Source organism: Cibotium barometz, chromosome 45 (genome assembly GCF_041138505.1).
Source record: "Cibotium barometz isolate CiBa-2024 chromosome 45, ASM4113850v1, whole genome shotgun sequence".
Classification (NCBI taxonomy): domain Eukaryota; kingdom Viridiplantae; phylum Streptophyta; class Polypodiopsida; order Cyatheales; family Cibotiaceae; genus Cibotium; species Cibotium barometz.
In genome coordinates this window covers 29,106,842-29,120,257 of record NC_141090.1, presented here as the reverse complement: position 1 = coordinate 29,120,257, position 13,416 = coordinate 29,106,842, and the positions used below count along the sequence as shown (strand labels likewise).

At 40.7% G+C, this 13,416-nt stretch overlaps 1 pseudogene; it reads left to right on the top strand.

Moving 5' to 3' along the window:
* Window positions 1–1,606: 1,606 nt before the first annotated feature.
* LOC147612615 (bifunctional pinoresinol-lariciresinol reductase 2-like) lies at window positions 1,607–12,841 on the top strand (annotated as a pseudogene).
* Window positions 12,842–13,416: the final 575 nt, after the last annotated feature.

Here is a 13,416-nt window from a genome sequence, read left to right as displayed (position 1 = left end):
ATTTTATTCACTTGCAAAATGCTTTAAAAAATTTGAGTGGCAAAGAAAAGGAACAATATAATGGGGCATTGCATTTTTGACGTGACAACCGATGCATTGGTGCAATAGAGTTCTTCACGTCCTTAGTGTTTTTCAGCAAGGGAGATGTCTTTCAAGGACTAGCAGATGTTCCTGATCCAGGTACACAAGCGACAATATTGGATACTGGACTTCTTGATATAGATAATAAAGATGTTAAAACTATCCTAGACATTGAGTTTCTAAGAATCAAGAAGAATCTTTTGATCAAGCAACGTATTCGAAAGTATTGCAGAGAAGGTTGCAAGCTTGTTGATCTTTTCAGTAATGGCAATATCATCGAGCTAGGGCTAGCACTAAATAAGGAAGTGATTTGCCTAGTGGAGAGTATTGAAGATCAAAGAAAGATGAGAACAAGGCTTGTTGACTTTGCAAAGTCAATAAATGAGCAACCACTTCCACCTATTACTAACAATCCAAGGAATACCACGGAAAGATCGAGACATGGTGAAGTTCGTTCAGCTCGAGATTTTTTGGATTTTGAAGATAGTATATGTAACTTCTTAATGGGCTTTCCTTGTATCTTCATTACTTTGATTTGGTGATGTTTTGACTTGTAATATCCTTGGTTCATTTTTTAGTAGTATTTAGTTCTTTTGATTTTATACAATGCTTTTATTATTTTTGTAGCTCTCTCCAAATTGGGCTTTGGAATCTAGAATCACCAAGCTATGGATCCTAACATGTTCATTGACAAATTCACTTTTTACATAACCAATTGGTGAATTTCGAAAGCCTACTTAGTGGTCGCACAATGGCCAGCTGGTGAATCTGAAAATCTTGCTTATAAATCTAAGATGAAAGAGCTAGAGATCCTCTCATTTACTTCAATCCTACCCTGTGGTAGATCTAGATTTCAATAGGTCTACATTTTGGTGGAGCTAGCTACCTCTTCAAAGTGGTGGAGCTAGGCCAATGCAACCCCCCAAAGACAGTTTTTACAGACACTACAAGAATGGTCTATACATAGCGACCCTCATATAAATATGAAGAAAATAGCGGGGGTTGCTTTCGTGGATGCTTATGCGACCTTTAAATTGCAGTTGTTTATGCCACCATTGTAGCGACCCTTGCAAACTGAAAATGAGTGGTTTATGCATCGAACTTGCGATGCATAAGCCACCTTTTTTTTTGGGGTCGTTTATGCATCGCGAATTTTTAAAAAAACTAAAATGTGTTCATTTTTTTCGCCCGTTTCGTGTGCACTGTAGCAGCTTCAAACTTTGATTCCACGCTCACGGCGGCACGCAGTTCGTCTCTCAATCCAAGCTCATGGCGGCCAGGTAAGGTGAGTGTTGTTGGGGTATCTATTTCACCAAAAGGAAAGGCACAGTGTTAGGGAGTGTAGGCGCACTGCGCTTTGTCGGACGCTCTCCCACTTGAGAGTGTGTGCGTCTGTGTGTGTGTGTGTGTGTGAGAGAGAGAGAGAGAGAGAGAGAGAGCGTGCGCGAGAGAGTGTGCGAGCACGCACGTGTGGCTGCGTAATTAGAGACAACATTCCCTCCCTACACACTCTCTTGTACAAGCAATGTCATAGCCCGGTCGTGTGCTGATATTTGGCGCTACTGGTTACATTGGCAAGCACACCACCCAGGCGAGCTTGGATGCTGGGCACCCTACGTTTCTATTCATCCGCCCGGACATAGCCTTTGATGTTCACAAGGCCCAGCTCTTGATGTCCCTCAAGAGATCCGGCACTACCTTCTTGAAGGTTAAAAAAAAAACCAACTGCACCGTCCCTCAGTCTCGAATCAAAGTTGTGAACAGTGCAATACTTGAAATTACTTATTTGAATTAAAGTAAATGTTCCAATGATTATTCCATTCCTTTGAGACTAATTTCTGTGCTTCAGTACCTAATTGCAGGGCAGCGTAGAAGATCATAGCAGCCTGGTAGATGCAGTGAAGCAAGTAGACATTGTGATATCAGCCATGGGTGAACACAAACTTCTAGATCAACTGAAGCTGATAGAGGCCATGAAAGAAGCTGGGAACATCGAGGTAAAATCAGCAGCTGTAAAGATGCAGGATTTAATGATGAGAGTTAGGACAACTAATTTATCATGAGCTAGATAGCGACGAGGAATAGGTAGATGACTGATAGAAAGCAGACGGTGATAATCATGATTGGATTTGTTTATTGCAATCAGCAGTGACATGATGAATGCAGTAGGCATGATTAATTAATTGGGCATCAAGGTTAATTCAGAAGCATTGCATGCATGTTAATGGTGGGTGTAGAGGTTTTTGCCTTCGGAGTATGGGATGGATCCGGACCATCTGGTGGACTGTCCGTCGCCAGCGGGTGATTTGTTTGCGGAAAAGAGACAAGTCCGGTGAGCTGTGGAGAAGGCGGGGATCCCTTACACCTACGTCTCGGCCAACTGCTTTGCCGGCTACTTCCTGGCTGGCCTTGCTCAGTATGGCCGGTTCTTGCCACCCACGGACAGCGTGGTCATCTACGGTGATGGCAATCAAAAAGGTCAAATCCTACGTATAACATTTTTGCCATACTTTTTTCGAAGGTTTACACCTTAGATTATGAATTAATTTCGAGATAATTTGAGGCTTTGCAGTAATCTGGGTGAGAGAGGAGGATGCTGCAGCTTATGTGATCAAAACTGTAGAGGATCCTCGTGTAGTAAACACGACTGTCTACATTTGCCCTGCAGCAAATGTCCTTTCTCAAAATGAGGTGGTGGCCATTTGGGAAGAGCAGTCAGGAACAGCACTACAAAAGACCCACATTCTTGATTCTACATGGCTTAAGGACATGCATGGTAAGCATACATTCTCTCTTCATGATATAGATTTATATGAATTTTCTAAATCTGTGATGCATCTCTACATCTCTACATTATCTTAAGGAAGGGTTTCACAAAGCTGCCACGTGGTAAGAATTCGGAGGTTCGGGAAGGGGAAGAGGTTTGGGTACGTGCGAAGCACGGGTTCCCAACTAGTATTTACGATAAGGTCTTGTTCTCTCTCCTTCCTTCACGAAATAGACACAGCAAGGGAAACCTATATTCTTGAGTTACGATAAGCGATAGCTTCTTTCACTTTAGTAATAACCTTTAGTTATGTTAATGTTTGAGTATGCAAAAGATAATAAATATTAGATGAAGTACTCATAATAACCTTCCTTTGGTTTAGTCCGACAAAGATTATGAATATTTAGTGAAATAATATTCATAATAACTTTCCTTATAGAGAGAAACTTAGTGGAGAGATGTTGTAACTAGTTGCAAAATGCACTAACATTAAACTTTCCTTATAGAGAGAAACTTAGTGGAGAGAAGTTGTAACTAGTTGCAAAATGCATTAACATTAAACGGGGTATGTGGGTATGCATTTAAACAAATTTAGTTGCCTTGATTTCTTGGACTTAAAAAAACATACCGATGAACATAGTATCTACCTCTACATGGTAGGGCAAAGACACAAATCCTCTCTCTATCTCTCTCTCTCTCTCTCTCTCTATATATATATATATAACCACAAAGACAAACATAATACATTGTGTACCCCCCCAACCTAGGTCTTTCTCTCTTAGGATAGATAGGGGATAGATTGACCTTGGGATAGGCATTTTGTGATTACATGGGTTTAGTAATTGAATCATGGAAAGCTAGTTAAACATCCCACTTATAAGGCTAGAAATAAGTCCTAAGGGTGCGTGTAACTATGTGATAATTTTTCATTGTGTGGTTTGGATCTCATCTAGTAGATGAAGTGGTGATTTGTGAACGTGTTAGGGAAAACATTCATTTGTGGACAAGGTGGCTAATGATCTCAAGAACTTCTAAATTTTTACTGGATTTGTGTATACCCCAAATCCATTTGTCTATGATAAGCTCTCAGTTTTGAGTTTCTTATGTTTATTATTTGTGCAAATTTCTTATTGCTTTTGATGTATGAGCATTTTCACTATTTTGAGCTTTATGGTTGGAGTGAATAGAACTTTGCTAACATGAAGCTTCTCATGTTTATGGTTTTCCTATATGCTTATGTGTGTGCTAGTTTGGTGCTCAAAGGATGAAGGTTGAATTTATCAAGTCTTTCAAAGTGTAAATTGTAGTACACTTTGCATTTTAAAGAAAAACAAGAGATGCCACAACTTGTTATAGTAATGACCATGTAAATTAAATCCCACCATTGATTCATCAAGTCTCCACATGGATATTTGATTTGATGGAATTAGGAGAAAATCCCTTCAATTTGTTGAGAAGAGAGGCCTAAACATTGGTGGGTTGGGATAAAGAAGAGAGAAAAGATGCAATTGAAGGGATTTCTTACTTCAGATGTAGGGAGAGAAGAGTAAAGTGCATGGTATCTAAAGATTTCCAAGGCAAAAGGCCCTGGTCACTTCAATCAAAACTAAAAAAGAAAATAGTAATGGAGTTTATAAAGAAGAGAAAAAAGATGCAATTGAAGGGATTCCTTACTTTAGATGTAGGGAGATCACTCATGGGCGACACTAGTACGGCCAGTAGCCTTTGGGGAGGGCTCTTCGAGGGATCCTATTCCCGAAGGTGGCGGCACACCCCAACCCGTGCATACGCTTTTGGTGTGCAGACGTAGGTGCAGCAGATGCTAGGCCCCAGTGTTTTGACACAGGCCGAGGGCACTCCCTTGGCACAGAGGTGCCGCCGTTCGAGGTATGCATTAATCTACTCCGTGTCTAGGTGTAATTTTCATGAAACCATCCAAAATGAATCTTAAAAATTATATGTGTTTTTTGTGCAGTAGTAGTAAGCAGCCATCACCATCACCAGTCTCTTCACCATGTGTGCCTCCTTCTGCACCTCCACATGCCACCTCGGAGCTTCGCATGCTATCGGGCACGATGCCCATTAGCATTCAGGTGGATCAGAGTGGGCGAGTGCAGTATGTAGACGGTGGGGCACTTTTTCGTTGCCGCTTGAGAGAGCTCGTGCACACATACATGCCCAAGATACACATCCACTGGCGGTAAGTCCAATTCTTTCATGTATTTTTTAAAATCTATGTATACATTGATATCAAATGATAAATCTAACTAAAGTGACTTTTTTTTTCAAATTGTAGGGATCAAGATGATAATGACAAGAAATATGTGTTGGCAATCCTCGCGTAGGAGTTCGGCATTGGTTGGGACGAGACCGCTGTATTGCATGAGATGCAAACGCTTCTAAAGCATCATTGGAGCAATGCACGGTACAATTATTTTCTTTGCTATGTTATTCAAGTCTACTTCTTTCTTTGAGTAATATGGTTGAATTATTGTTAAATTAAATAAAGAAAGTTTGGAACGTCAAACACCTGAAACGTTCTCTAGAAAGTTCACATACTCTCGCACTTACACACACACAAATCAGCCCACCAATTCTTCTTTTTGTGCATAGCTCTTCCTTGCCATCTGAGGAAAAGGGCAGCTTTACTGGTCAAAAAGGCCAGCTTCTTCTGGTAGAAGCGAGTTCTTTCTGGCATAAAGCAGGTATAAATGGTATGAGCAGTTTTATACCCTCTCTTCCCTACTTGTCTCGGAAACCTTTCAAGTCCAGCCTTGCTAACTAGATGCTTGCACACCCTAACTAGATGTTGCTAATTTGCCACCTCAGCTCTTGATGCCACATCAGCATCGTCAGTTACATCATCAGCCACATCAGCTGCTCATTGCGCATTAGCTTCATGATCAGCTCTTTTCACAACACTTTTGCCTGTAAGACAAAACACACACACGCATAGTACATGGACTCATGACTATAGAACACGAGCCTAAGGGGAATCGAACCCCTAAGTAGCAGCATAAGGCCACTCTAAGACCAAGAGGCTCCCCCTACCACCCCACCCTATAGTTAGTATCATGTACAATCAAAACAAGCGATGAAAAAAAAGGATATCGAGATAGAAACACATTACCATTTTCTTTTGAATTGATGAGCCAAGCTGTTTATGAACAATTGGAAACTATGCCTTGCCAAAGATATCAATCTCTAAGAACACCTCGTCGTTGTCAGCCATAGCCTCTTGAAGTTCCATCTCTGTTAGGCATATGCCGAGTCCATCAGGGAGTGGAGCATTGTTCGAGGTGGATTCTGAGATTTGCTCAATGTCAGCCTCTAGTAGATCTTCTCCTAGATCATCCGATAAATCTTTACCCAGATCATCCCCTTCATCATCCGAGGGTGGTGTGACATTTGTTTGTGAAATCAAATTTGCTTCTCTAATGCGAAGAATTGTATCTCCTTGCCCATGTGATATAGAGGTCATTGTTGTGTCTGGTGTGTTGTCGGGCTCTGTAGAGGTCATTGTTGTGTGTGGTGTATTTTCACGCTCAGTAGAAAAGGTGGTATCAAACAATCTTCGGCTTCTAGGGTTCACATGAACAATTTGCCACCATGGATTGCCATTTGGATTTTTGTAAAAGAAAGCTTGTTGCACATGCATCGGGAAGAGATAGGGCTCTTTGGTTGCTCGTAGGAGCTTCGATGAGTCAACGGACCAGAAGCCGCTTTGTTCGTGCCTCGAGGCCCTTTTTCCTTTGTACTCCGCTCGAAACCAACGCACCTTCAAAATTACCTGCAATATTATAATGTATATAAACTTGTTACTCAAAGATGCTGAATATTTCAATCATTTGGTTTGCATAATATTTTGAAACGAATCATGCGTACCTGTTTCATAACACGATAGTTAATTTCGTATATGCCCTCCAGATCCCCTACGTAGCCGAGCTCATCCTCAATCAAATTTGTGTCACAAGCACTTGCACGAGAGAGTTGATGAAAGGACGCAACGATGCAAGAGTCCTGAGTAACACGAAGATCATCAATCCTCTTGACGCGGAGATGCTGACCACACACCCACATGTTACTGTGAGCTCGGACCTAAAACCACATGGGAACCACATGAACATGTATGGTTAGAATCTAGAAAAACATGTAGTATTATTCAAATTAAAATATAACATTGGAGTAACTTACCATGGTGTCGCATCCTAGGCTAAGCTCAAACTCTTCTCGTGAGATTTCAAACCCCTACCCTCGCATCTCTCTGATATGTGTATTCAACCATTCTAGGCTCATCGTTGGAGGTGCACTCCGACCCTTTTTGGATGCCCTACTTCTCCTGTTTCTCTCTTTGCATTCTTTGTCATGCTTGTCAATCCATTTTTGCATGCAATCTGAGTTATACACCACAAAATTACTAAGCGCTTCCCTCTCCTCAGCACTTATCTTTAGTGGGACCCCTTGCCCACATAACATCTCTGTGGTTTCGTTGTCTGATTGTTCTTCTCTCCAACCAGGAGGAGCTTCGTTATCCACATGTTGCAAGTACTCAGATAGATAATACATGCACTCGTGAAGCAGCCATCCCTCTGCCATGGATCCCTTGGGTCTTGCTCGCTGGCGCACAAATCCTTTCAATACCCCCATGTACCTTTCAACCCAGAACATCCATCGTGTACTCACGGTCCCAGCAATCTCTATCTCTTCAACGAGATGGATCATAACATGGACTTGAATGTCAAAAAAGGAGGTAGGTAACTCCTTCTCCATCAGACAAAGGAGCTCAATACACTCTAGCTTTCGTTGCGGGATATCACGTGAGTCGATCTCTTTGGATGTAATCCATCTATAAAGAGAAACAATGTGATTAGCATAAGATTTTTGTGACAAAGAAGTAAGAACAATATGATGTTCCACTGTCAATACCTTGTCAATGATCCCAATCGATATATAACATCCCTAATACCCTCAGTCAAACAACCGTCGATAACAAGTGGCAAGACGTTCTGCACACAGATTAGCTCTAGTGTTAACAAATGATAATGTAATGGCACCTTCATTAGAAATTGACGATACATGTTAGAGAGGCACCATACCTTAATGAAGTTATGCCAGTCGTGTGTCTTTAGGCCCGAAAGAGAGTTATCATCCATGGTAAACGTGTTTTGCAATGAAGCACCATAGCCCATAGGAGTACGTATGCATCGTATCCGCTCATTGATGACGCTTATCTCTTGCTTTGTGAGTACCCATGGTGCCTGTGAATAAGTAATATTTCCTATCTCCTCATTGATTATAGGCCATAGTGATCGTTTGCAGTTGCAAATCTTTAGGTCTGCCCTTGCAGCCTCTGTATCCTTGAAGCCCATAAGATGATTCCAAAGCGAGTGTGCAACATTTTTAAATATGTGCATGGGATCAAGCAAATGAGTTATTTTTAGATCTTTCCAATACGCCAACGTATACCATATGGAGGAATTTTGTGTCATTAATTTCTTGCCTCCAGATCTATTAGAGGTCCGTTTGTCCACTTGACGTACCAATCTCTTGGAGTCATTCGCGTTGGACAACGTCCATTCTCCACTTTGCCATTAAAATGTCTCGCATTCGCTTTGGAACGTAGCACATGATCTGGAGGCAGAAATCGTCGATGTCGAAGGTATATATTTTTACTCAAACTTCGACTATATTTGGAGCGTAGCCAATCACCGCATGGTGGACATGCTTTGTAACCCTTTGTTGATAGGCTTGAGAGAAACAAAAACTATTTTTATGTTTTCAACATCCAAATTTTTTGATTGTATAAACAAACAAACAACTAAAGAGCCCTGCTATACCTAATGCAAAGCCATAGGAAGGATAGTCATGTATTGTCCATGCTAAAATGCCACGAACCTTGAAACTTCTATTACCCACAGGTTTTGACATATCAATAACATTTACTCCTTTCCATATTTGTTGCAAGTCATCAATGAGCGGTGCAAGATATACGTTGATGTTTTTAACTTGCCGCTTCCCTACATTGATGCATCGTTTAAATTTGACATTTTTCAAATAGAAATGAGTGTGCTATTTAGAAATGAGAATATTTGTCACATACCAGGAATCAACAAAGACAATATTAAATGCTCTTTCTTAATTGACATGAATGGTGGGATGTTGTAGTTGATAAGAACTACGGGCCAAGTTGACCACTTGATCGCATGGAAAAGGGATTGATTCCATCCAAGCCAACTCCAAATTTTATATGGCTAGGCTCCCAATGAAACTCTGGCCATGTAGCATCGATATGCTTAAATGCTTTGCTATCGCTTGGAATCCTCATGACTCCGTCTATACTTGCATTTCTCGAACTCTAATCCATAAGCTTGGCTATTTCGGGGCTACGGAAGATGTGTTCAACTCGTGGTGCCAAGGGAAAGTGTCGCAGAACTTTCATAGGGACATTCAAGATTCCTGCCTTGAAACGAGCAATACCGCATTTGGGACAAGTGGTTGCATTTTCATACTCTCCACGATACAAAATGCAATCATTGACACATGCATGAATTGTGTTGTATTCGAGTCCAAGGAATGCGATCATTTTCTTTGCCTCGTCCCTCGACTTTGGGATCAGATTGTTTGATGGTAGAATCTTGTTCGAAAGAAGCCTACCACTCAATTGTAAATATTTAATGAGCACAAAAGTGATTGAGAGCCATTATTTTTATGCAAACAAAATACAAATATAACTTACGATAGTAATGCAGAAACCGATGCATTACTCCATTGGTAGCGTGTTTGGGATTCAAGATGAGTAAGGTCACACTCAATCTTGATATGGATGCACCATCGTAGATGGGCCTTGAAGCTTCTTCTCGTAGAAATTTTTCATGCGGACAAGTTTCTTCTTCACTACTTGCTTGGAACTCATTGATGTCATCATCAACATGTCCCTCATTGGTCGCTTTTTCTCTGCATTTTGCATTGTACTCATCTCTAAGTTGTTGATATGTACTTGGATCTTGTGTACGTAAAAGCCTCATGTACTCCTCTGGCAAGATATGGTGACTTCGGTGAGAGCTAGATACACCCTCAACATCTGGACACTGCATGTATAAACATAGTCTACATGAAGAAATGATTTAAAGTAACAACAATTGAATTATTAAGTGATATAATCATAACATTAAAACCCTTTTTACAACACAATTCAAGCATATTAGCAGCAAAAATCTATACTCAAGATAACCTTAGACAAGACACTAAAATACCCTTAGTTGTATTACTAACGAGACAATGAAATATATCATCAAATATTTGTCAAAACTAAATGCTGATTGGGCTACAAAGCTGGATACATTATTTGAAACATACATAATTTAAGAGGCCGACACTTTATCTCAAATTTCATTCTCAAAGAGGGGCTGGTGATGGCCGACGCCATCCATAATTTACAAATAATTCCTCGCCAGCTTGTAATGATCTTGTAGCACACACTACTATATATATGGGTACATCTCTAATCATATAACATGGCTCGTGACTATTCTCACATGCCATAAAGTTACAATTTGTTCTCTCATTTCTCCCTCTACTACTATTGATTAGCCCTACTATATTTCCTTGAGCATAGGGTCTTCCATCAATATAAAGCCGCGATCCACAATCATATCTAATGTTTCTTTCGGTGAGTGAGGCCGCATTAGCACAAAGCGCATATGTTGTCATACTTCTGATAAAGCGAACAAGTGCATGCCATGCGCCCCAACCATAAATGGGCCCACAAAATGACATAAGAGTCACCTCTGAGTTTGCGGGCACGCGTAAATCCTGTGCAATAAAGAGACCTCGTCCACCATTGGGAATGGTAGATGGTGCAATCACATATCGAGCACCCCAAAAGCTGAAAACCTCTCCGTCTGCTGGAAGGGCTGCTCCCAACCATCCTCCATAGCGTCTACGATCGTACGTTTGAATGAGAGATAAAAGACAATCAGGCAATGGATGATCACCCAATGTCTCTGATTGGGCACCGAGGGGCAAAGAAGTTGATGATGCCTCCATTTGCAAAAACTAAAAAACGGCTTGACCATATCGTGTGCGTGGAAGGAATGAAGGATCAATTCCATGGTCTTCACAATCCTCATGAAATCGAGGATGTAGAACTGGTACGTGCTGAATAATGCATCATTGTTGATTATATGAAGGGTGAGACACACATGGAACACGATTAATAGTGCGGAGTAAACTTGGATATGAATTTATACATAGTTCTAAAATGACATCACTTACCATGGGATGCTCCCGTTCCTCTTGTGGTGGCATATCAGGACATGGACCATACTGCTCCATATGGGCAAAACATATGCGTCGCATTCATCGATGAGTGCCATGGCATGCTGCACACCAACATGGGATTCTTTCAACGTAATATGTTTGTGAGTTGCCTAGTGTCGTAGATGATGTGGAAGAAGAGGAACCATCTCCTCTCGCAACTACAGATGGACGCACAGGAAGAGTGGGAGGAGGCGGTGTCCCAGAGGATGATCCGGAATCTGCATTCATAAAATATTAATGTCATATTAATATCATTAAAAATCAAAGAAAACTTGAACAAAAATAATACACATACAAAATCATCCTAGAAGTGTTTGTAAATGCTATGGTAGCGCACAATGCATATTTGCTTATCCCCAGGTTAGGAATAATGTTCTTCCCTCAGCAAAAACTAGTTAATTTGTAATCATACCTTCTTACTGTACTTATGTCCATATTAGAGGCTTAGAGTAACCTTGCACAAAATAGTTCTTCAAGGTGTAATTGACATGCACCCAAATGTGTTAGCATAGCATATACGGACCGTCAGCCGGTCCGTATGCACTATGGTGTGCAATTGGTCCATTCGGAGAGCTAGTACGCTCTCCAAATGCACCCAATTGAGCATCCATAGCGCATACTGACCGCTACATTTATCTATTTATCTATCCACTTACCTATGTATATGTGTTTATATATCCATCTATATGTTTATTGATCGTAAATTGTGAAACCTTGTAATAACACACTGTTGTTAAATGCTTAGGAAATTTGCGGTTGTCCCTGAGCATACACGCCCACCTGCGATGTGCAAAGATTCTTGGCGGCACTTCAAGAAAGAATTCGCTTGGTTGAGAGTGACATGGCCTCAACAGAAGGTACACAAAGTTAATTCACTCAATGCATATGATAGGTACTTCTCGAATAGCATTAATTATATATTCATATAAAAGCGCATTTAATTTGCAGGAGGCAGCACAGGCTCGTGTCCAGTCAGGGCACACCTCTCGGCTTGGCCGGATGGGCTCTAGTGGCTTTCGAGCACTCTTTGCATTAATTATATATTCATATAAAAGTGCATTTAATTTGCAGGAGGCAGCACAGGCTCGTGTCCAGTCAGGGCACACCTCTCGGCTTGGCCGGATGGGCTCTGGTGGCTTTCGAGCACTCTGTGTAAGTGCACAAATTTTTTGTTCGACTATCTATAGCTATTTGTATATACATATATATATATATATGTATCCATGTATCTATGATCTCATATGCATTCAATTCACTTCTTACTTATATATATGTATCCATGTATCTATGATCTCATATGCATTCAATTCACTTCTTACTTATATATATGCAATGTTTAAATGACAGAGAAAGGATTATGGTCGAGCACCATCTGCAGACGAGATACGGAGAGCCACAATTTACGGCTACAGAGCGCTACAGAAGGAGATGTCGACACCCGATGCTTTTGTAAGTAATTCTATCAAATATTATTTTATGCCAATCAAGATCTACATGTGTTATATGTTATGTGGTTTTTTTTATACTCAAATAGCTAATAGACATTTTTAATTGCAGGAGCAACATGGTGAGAACGACATGGACGAGGTTGCTCGACAAGTAGCAGCAGGGTTATCATCGCAACCACCCAAGAATGTACAAGAGGAGGACTCTTCCTCCGATGACTCCGATTAATGATAGAGCCATTTGGTGCTAAGTTTGTAGACATAATTTTTTGATACATATAGTCGCTCATTCAGAATGATGGCGCTCTTTCATTAACATTTTCTTTATGTATGTGTGTTTTTGGCCATGATGCACATGTGTTACATCTATCAAGAGTTTCTTGAAGTGTCTACCTCCCAAATCTACAGATTTAAATGTTAATTGATTGTAAAATTTAATTTATACTTACCGTAATCGATGTCGGCCATTGCTTTTTCAAAAGTCGATGTATGTCGATTCTTGGGTCTTTTGTCGTACACGAATGTGCGTGCGTATGTGTGTGTGTGAGAGAGAGAGAGAGAGAGAAAGAGAGATTTTTTATGATGTTTGTATACGTACGATGTGTGTGTGATAAAGAGGCAAGTGTATATGAGAGAGAGAGAGAGAGAGAGAGAGAGAGAGAGAGAGACCAATGTTTATGTGAAGTGTGTGTGTGTGTGAGAGAGAGAGAGAGGGAGAAAGAGAGAGAGAGAGAGAGACTAATGTTTATGTGAAGTGTGTGTGTGTGAGAGAGAGAGAGAGAGGGAGAAAGAGAGAGAGAATGT